The following is an 8,715-nucleotide window of genomic DNA, read 5'->3' as shown; positions in this document are numbered from 1 at the left end:
ATAGGATGTCATCTTTCATCTAAATGTCTGACCTTCTCTCTCACTATTTAGGCTGACAACAACTGTAACTTAGAAAACCAAGTAGATTAATAAAATAATTGCTCTTTTGTGAAAATATTAGGTTGCCAGATGACTAATTGAAATATCCTGCCAAGCTTCACATCAGGGCATGTCTATAAATCTCAGTTCTTCAGATACTTAAACTCTTATTCAGAACTTAGCTTATTCAATAGTACACTTTAATCACTATTTACTAGCCAAGACTTATTATTTTCATGAACCTTGAATAATCAAGGTGCATTATTCAAAAATGAAACTCTGTATAGGTTGGGGGGGGGGGAGGTTAAACCCTAGGCTTTTTCTTCCCTCCTTTTTGAAATAACATATACTTGGTTGTTCTCTTGATAGCCTTTGGAGGCAAGTGATCAAGGTTGACATAATGGTTGTCCTTGGCCTGGGAATTGCTTGTTCCTCCATTGTTAGTTTAACTTCTTACCCAACCTTCTGTAGGTTTTCGTAAATTTTATCAAGAATTCCCCCCTGGTTTCATATAACCATATAATAGAATATTTGTTTCAATAAAATATTATTTCTTCTGATTCCAGTACTCTAGGCAAACATTATAAAATAAAAAGAGCCTAATTGTTCATTGCTTTTTGAAGGAAATTTTAACAGAATTCTCAGAGCCTTTGTTCCTTGTCCCACTGAAACAATTTGCCTTCTTTTCTTAGACCTTCCAGCTTGACTTCCAGGGTTCATAAAATACAATTTGGAGATAATGAAAGAAATAAAGGACGCAACATGTTTCTGGTTGATAGTATTGATTCCAGGCTTTCTCACAGAGTAAATTAATTTGGTCATATGCTTCTGCGGCAATGTTGTTTTCTGCTTTCATGAAAGGCCTGTCGTAAGTTCCTTATATGCAACAGACCTCAGATCACAGATCAAAACCAATTACAAACAAAAAACAAACAAAAAAAGACACTAATTATTTTGGTACTTATTTTGGCCTCTTCTTCCTGATAGTCTGCTATGAGGCTTAGTAACAGGTAAGTGGTGTAGGATTGAGGTTCACATGATTCCTATGTCCCTCTGCCATATCTCCAAATGTTGACATGATTTGGAACTACTTGAGAGTGAATTTAAATTTTGACCTCCATTATTTACAATGAGATTTTAAAATACACAGGTACACATACACCTACCTTTTCCTTTCTTCTTCTCCCTTCTGCCAGTTGCTGGCAAACATTAGAAGTAACTGAGGCTTTGCTATAAGAAGGAACCAAGGAAAGCATAAGTTTGCTCTGTTATAGTTTAATACTATGCCCTTACTCATTATCAGGTCACACTGGTCTAAGGGCTCTTCCTCATGGATTGGTTAATATGAATTCCTCTAGTCCCTGAGTCAGCAGAAAAGTAGGCCAGAATAAATTGCTGTGCCCTAACAGCCCACTTCTAAATCTGCTTCAGTAACGAAGACTGTGAGATCTGCTGTCCTTTTAGTTTAAATGTGGGACAACTTAACCAAAGCAATTGGCAGGTTCCCCTAGCTTTCCTCCTTCCCATCAAAAGCCCCCAGCAAGCAGGAAAATATTCACCAATAACTGTCCTTAAGATTAGATGGGAGAGAAGGAAAGTTCTGATAGCCTGCTAGACCAGTGGTTTTAGCCCTCTGTCAAAACTTGTTCTGGCTTTATTCAATTGTTTTGCATGGATGCAATCAAAGAGACCCTGACTATCAGCTGACATCAGCTGGAATAGTAATATTCTGAACTGTGCTATTGTGAGACCTATAGCCTCCAACAAACAAAAATTTATGGGGGAGGATGGAGAAGCAGTTGCATGGTGTCATAGAGCTCTCCACTTCTCCTTGCAACAGCTGTGCTGTGCTAATCAGTGCTCAGCTTGTAGCTGATCCCTCAAGTGGTAAAGGTTAAAGTCCCTCCCAACCCAAAGATTAGCTCCAGAGTCTTCTGCTTTACTGTGCACCCCCACCACCCCAATCATGCACTGGGCTTGCCTCTGAAAGAGCATTAACTAGTGTTTAAAAGTAGCTTGAAAAACACCTGTTATATGCTGCGGGGACTATGCAGGATATGTTATCTCTCCCACTTCATTCTGCTCCCATCCCTCACTGCACCAACAACGCCTGTCAGCCTTTTGTCAGTGGCACTAAAAGTAAGGAACCAACTTGTTCCTTGTTACGTCTTTGACTAGATGGTTGTTCTTCCATGTAGATGAACCACATGTCTTTGTCCCCAACTCTCTTGCCCACTCTGTGCCTTGGCAGCTTGCAGATGGATCTTTCCTGACCAAGTCTCTGATTGTATGGAGTGGCTGGGTGGGATTATAGGTGTGGTGGATCCAAGGGGATGGCATGGCTTTGAACAAAATCAGTTTCCTTCTGCCAGAAGCAGAATGTTTTGGGGAAAAATTGCCTAGTTCCTGGGGGCCAGAAGACATGTCTGCAGCATCCTAAAATGGCCAATGGGAGGTGGGCAGTTTCAAGCTCCAAATCACCTCAGCAGCCACATTGTCAGTGAGGGGTTGTAGATTGTTTGTATGGAAAAACACGTGCGGGAAGGCGGTGGAGAACACCTCTTTAATATCAGAAGAGCTAACGATGAATATAATCTGCAGTTGTACAGAATTGGGGAAGAGATGAAGGCAATATCACGAAGATATATGCTTCAGAAATAATTGTCTCTTCATAGTGAGAAGTGAATATGCATCTAAGAATCCCAGAATTGCTGTAGATAGCCCATTGAGGTCTAGAGAAAGTGTCGCCACAATATCTGTCACTGCAATTGCACTGATGCTTGACCTTTGTAATATAATGAACAGAAAGCTACGTGGATGGTTTATCTATAGCACTGATTTGCTCATTTTATTAGGGCGTCGTTAGAATTCTTGTAACTGAGTTTCACCATTCTCCATTTCTCCATTATATTGCAGGCTTCTTTTCGCCAGCGTCCTGAACCATACTGATTGCTTGTTTTTCAAACTTTCCACTTTCATTATCATAATTTGCATATATAGTAAGACTATGTATATATTTCAAACATCCATTTTAATGACAGAAATCCTATGCAATTATTTGGAAATAAATTGAATTGGACCATGATGCTACTTCTGATTGAAGTAGTTCAATATGCAGAGGTCTTAAATTAAAAAAAAAAAATCTAGAGAGTTGAAAATTATTTTTTTATCAGAATTGGGAGCAATTTTTCAAAGCATAAGGGTGTAAGCTGTGAAGAAGGAACTTCATCAAAAAAAGGATACAACTACTTTGCCTATACTTGATTATTTTCCTTACACTTCAGTTTCCTCAGTGCTAATCTATCATAGTGAATAATGAAATTTAAAGGTGTATTATCTTTTCATCCTTCTATCAGGACAAAGGTTAGGATTTTGCATTAAAAACCTGCATGCTTGTATACAATGTTTTTACTAACCAATCCTAAACCTTCCGTCTCCTGTATTCTGTGCAAGCCTTTAACTGAAAAGCAATTAATAATTTATCTTTTATAAGTAATTATGTTCTGTTGAATATATCATTCCCATCCACCAAATTGTTTCAGTCATGGTGTAGAATAGAGGGGGGGATCACCCAGTGTCCTACTTTCCATCTCTATTCTGCTTCTGTTATGTACATAAAAGGGTTAATGCTGTATTTAGTCAAATAACCAAAAGCCACTCCCTTTGTGACTAATTATGCTAATTACTTACAGTCTTGATCCCAGTGGTTCTGAAAGATCTGTCCCTTTTTATAGATATTGATTGAATGAGTGAGTGAGTGATTGAGTGACTGATTACGTGCCATCAAGTCAGTGTTGATTCTTAGCAGCCACACAAATAGGGTTTTCTCCAAGACTATCTTTCCCCAATCTGATCCTTCAAGTTTTCCAGCGGTGCACCCATCATTGCTGTAATTGAGTTCATCTGCCTTGCTGCTGGTTGTCTTCTTCCTCCCTTTTCTTCCACCTTTCCCAGCATTATAGACTTCTCTAGTGATCTATGTCTTTGCATAATGTGCCCAGATATGATAATTTAAGCCTGGCCATTTGTGCCTTGAGTGAGTACTGTTAGTTGATTTGTTCAGTGTTCCATTTGTTAATTTTCGTGGCTAATATATATATATATATATGTAAATTGTTGCCTATTGTTCATCTCTCTCTCCTTTTTCCTGCATTTTGTCCTGCTTTGTCAATTAACTTATTGATGTTTATTAATAAACATCAAGCTTTTTTTTTTTTTTGCTAGCTGAACTGAGTGCTTTAATCTGGATATAAGGATAGACTGAGAGTGTGCTAGGTGCAAACTAAACGGCAAATTATAGTAGTTTTCCAGCAATTTCAAGGGTGAGGCTCATATACAGCTTCTGAAATATTTTTGGTCCAAAATGGCCAATAGTTATTTAGGCTCTTCATGGATAAATATGATTTGACTGACGTATTCCTGCTATACTGAAATACAATTTGCAACAATCCCAGTCAACATGACCAGTGATAAGAGCTATTGAAAGTTATAATTCTGTAAAATCTGAGGGCCACTAGTTCCAATCTCTTCCTTACAAATGTATCAACAATACATTATTTTTCCTGTTTCTAGTTTAAATATACCAATAATACAGAACTGATGTCTGGAGGAGTTCATTGTTTTCTTCTTGTTTGCTTTTCTAAGCATTTGTTCATCAAAGGCCTATAATTTAGGGAGCTATCCTAAAGCAGAGCAGATCCTAAAGCTACATGCACCCTCCAAAAGACTTGGGTTCAGCCCCAGTAAAGCTCCAAAATTGCTACCAAAATAATGTAACTATTTTTAGATAGAACTGGAGGGTATGCCTAATAGCTGCATTTAATGTTAATTAAAGGTAAAAGAAATGGTATCATGAGTGTTTGTAAGTAGAATGAAAATAGAATGACTGCAGAAGAGGACATATGAATCATGCATGGAAAAATATTAGAAGGGATTACTTTTCTAACAGAATAAATGATAAGCATACATAAGGAAAGAAGCTAAGGAAACAGTTCAGAACAGAAGGAAAATAATTGTTTGTGAAATACATTGCGGGGAAGTACAGGAGAGCAGGAGAGCTGCAAACTGGATTTTTTTTTCTGCAGGTCATTGATAAATTTATGAATGTGAAAAATAAATTTATTGGATGTTGATTTAGGGAAAGTATAAAATAAAGTGAATAGGCTTGAATTATGGAATATTTTGCTGGAATATGGAGTTGAAGATTGGTTGCTGAATGTGATAAAAGTGATATGTGGTGGAAGAAAAGCATACATGAAAATAAATGCAAGCTAAGCAAAATGGAGAAGGAAGTAGGATAAAGATGTGTGTTCCCTTGGTTGATTAATGTATTTATGATTAATGTACAAGGAATGTATAAGGTTGCAGTAATTTGAAAGGTTGACTGGGGACATAAATGTGAAAGTCCTTGTATACAGCTGTTTCTGGCTAAAAATCCAAAAGATTTACAGTGAATGTTGTATGGATTGTATAATGCAACAAACAGTATGGACCTTAAAATTAATGTATCTGTTTATTTCATTTAAATTTATTGGCTGCTCAACTCCAGTGACCAAAGTAATTGTGTTTAGCAGGAAAGATGGAACATATTTATATAAAAATGGGACAAAATACAGAAAGGATGTGAATTTGTCTCTTTTCATAGTTTACTGAAGGTGAGAAAATGCTGATAGGAAGAAGAACCTGATATTCATTTCTAAGATGGTGCTGAGTGATATTTGTCTATCTTCAATCTTATCTTCTCGCCTTATATTTTAGAAAAATCTTGCATGTTTTTTCCAACAGTTCTCATTCAGTAAGTGAAAAATAATTGCATTTGAAATTCTCATGGCTGCAATACATTACTCTGGCACTTACAATGGCAGAGCTGCACTTCCTGCTTGGCCCATCAGCAGTGAAGGGGTGTCACCCACCCCTTCCTGAGTGCAGGATTGGACAAGACTGTCCTCCTTCTACTCCCAGCCTATCACAAATGCACTCCATGTCTGTGTTTTCCAGCTTTGATTCAAAGCTGCTGTTTTCCATTCTGTCTTAGGCCCTTCTGAATGGATGGCCTGAAATGCTGTCTTTTCATTTAGTGACAGTTCTATACTGACAGCCCCAGTTCCAGTTGGTTGCAGTACCTGGGACTCCATTTCATCCTGAGCTGCAGGGTTCCTATGTTCCCCAGTGGCTGGCAACTGCTATTTTTAAAAGGAGCTGATCTAGTGATACCCCACTAAGTCAATGACTTTCCTCACCCCATGTTTTCCCACCCCCTCTAGAAGCTCATTGCTCCATTAAACCCTTAACTCTCTTTTAGTTTCTGCCCAAGCTGGGTGAAGAATGGTCCCTTTGTTTCCCCACCCCCAGAACAGTAAAACTTCCCTTACCATCCCACCAACCCAAAACATTAAGTTGCAACATAGGGATATTGGAATAAAGCTACAAAGTTTCAGTGAATGCTACTTTGCTTCTATGAAGCTGAATCATCAGTTCTTCATTGCTACAAAGTCTCCATGGATCTAGCAATGAAAGAACCTGTTCCTGTTGTTTAGATTATTGTATGTTCTGAGCAACCGTGGGACCAAAAGGGGGGAAAAGGAAGGGCCTGCTTGAATGTCAAAGGAGATAATGTGGGTAGGGAGTGTGAAGGCATCCATGTGCGCAAATATCTGGGAAAGCTAATGAAGGGCATGCAGATGAGTGAAGAAGGAACAATTCCTAAAAGGAAAAGGCAGACCCTGGCGGACCACTCCATACAGGAGCCAGCCAGTAAGGCTAGTCTACCCTACATGGATAGGAAAGGCAAGAAGCAGGAAAACGACTAGCCAGATTCTGTGGTGGCTGTAGTCCAGATTGGACATTAGTCCAGTCCTGTTGCCAATCCCTGCAAACTAGATTGGAATTTCTAAAGTTGAGTTAAGAAACCTCTAGGAGTAGAATGGAAGGCAGGCAGCTCAGGCTGAAGTGTGGGATTGTCCTTAGTTACAAGGTGGCCACAGGGTATGAATGAGTTCAGTAAGATCCCCACAGGAAGATAAGCAAATGACAATTGCTTTCGGAAACAGAAAGGGGGGGGGGCACAGAAGTAGGGAATTATTTAGGAGGATGTTGCAGCCTGCAATTTAGACTGAATATCTTGCAAGCTATTGCTGAAGTGTCTCAGTCCAGACAGCCTTGTATTAAGCTGGTTTATATTCAAGCCAGCATCAGCACAGTACAAGAACAGCTCAAGGGTGCAAAATCGATACGCCAGGCAAATGTGGGCATCCAAGTAGGGTTTATAGCAGTGTTTCTCAAACTTGGCCACTTTAAGATGTATGGACGTCAACTCCCAGAATTCTGGGAGTTCAAGTCCACACATCTTAAAATGGCAAGTTTGAGAAACACTGCTTTAGAGTGATGGGAAGATGTATAAAACAAAACACCAGCAGTATTCCCATCTGTCACCTCCCACAATCAAATAAGCTTAAAAGCACCACTAAGAAAATCCAGGAACAGTCCTGAAGCATCCCAGGAATAAGGTAGAAAAAACTCTTTTTCATAAATAAAGAATACTTTTGAGAAATTGCAAAGGAAGTTTTGGCACAGCATTAATTTAAAGTAAATAAATACAGTATTCTAACATACCATTCCTCTTTCAGTCTTCCAAAAAATCAAAAAAATCAAATCAAATCTCCAGTGTATCCATAAAACACAAGACCTGGGGCAATAGATAATAATTAAAATGGCTTTTTGTCACATAGACAACCCAGAGACTTTCAGATTTTAAAAGCATATGTCTACACCCATATAATTTGCAAGTTAAAATTTTTTGCATCATTTGGGGCTTTTTAGCCAAATGTTATTTTATAATATAGTTAAAGTCCATATTATCTGTCTTCTCTTCCAAGTTTTACCATGAAGCCACAATAAAGAGTAAAGTTAAATTATGCTAGATACAATGCTTTCATTAGATCTTATTTCACATGAGTGCTTTTCTTCAAAAATCTCTCATGAAAATCAGATATTTTGTCAAAGAAAGAAAGGAATTATAATGAGAGTTTTATAATATACAGTGGAAAAGTTTTCTACGAAACAGTATTTAAGTTGAAACTTGATACATGTTTATCTCAAAAAATTAAATAAACCCCTCACTCGCAACTGCAGGGAAAAAAAAATCTTCCACGGTTTTATATTTGTATCTTCTTCCTCCTCTGGGTATCTCTGATGGGTAGAAAGTTGTCATGTCACATCATTCTTCTGCTCAGCGGCTGTAGTGATCTTGAATCATCTTGGAACCTTCATCTCTTTAGCAGTCAGAAACGACCTAATTCCATCTTTGCTTGTTAGCAACTTTAAATCCAACTCCAATAGTACTATCAGCTTCTCAACCTATTTCAACTTTCTTCCCCATGTGTATGTGTAGGCTGTATGTGTGGGGAAAAAACCAGCAACAACCATTCTGAACCTCAAATGTAGTTTGTATGCCTGGGAGACCATGTGACAGCGTGCTTACCTTCTCCATTCTGTCACAGTGTTTGTCACCCTGCATATTTAGAGGATAAAGGCTAATTTCAGGTTCATATTCCAATAGTTTGTAGAGCCCTCTCATTGTGAGGTTTTCAGGCCACCTTGATATACTGGCCCTTGTTAAATTTAAGCACAGTCATCTCATTTGTGTTAGCAGATCCTAAGTGTAATATAATTCTGAAT

This window comes from Python bivittatus, unplaced genomic scaffold (assembly GCF_059951505.1).
Source record: "Python bivittatus isolate LINGU-HERP-01145 unplaced genomic scaffold, Pbiv_v1 ctg000330_np1212, whole genome shotgun sequence".
NCBI classification, from domain to species: Eukaryota; Metazoa; Chordata; class Lepidosauria; order Squamata; family Pythonidae; genus Python; species Python bivittatus.
The sequence above is the reverse complement of the archived record's forward strand: the minus strand, read 5'-3'. Positions refer to the sequence as shown.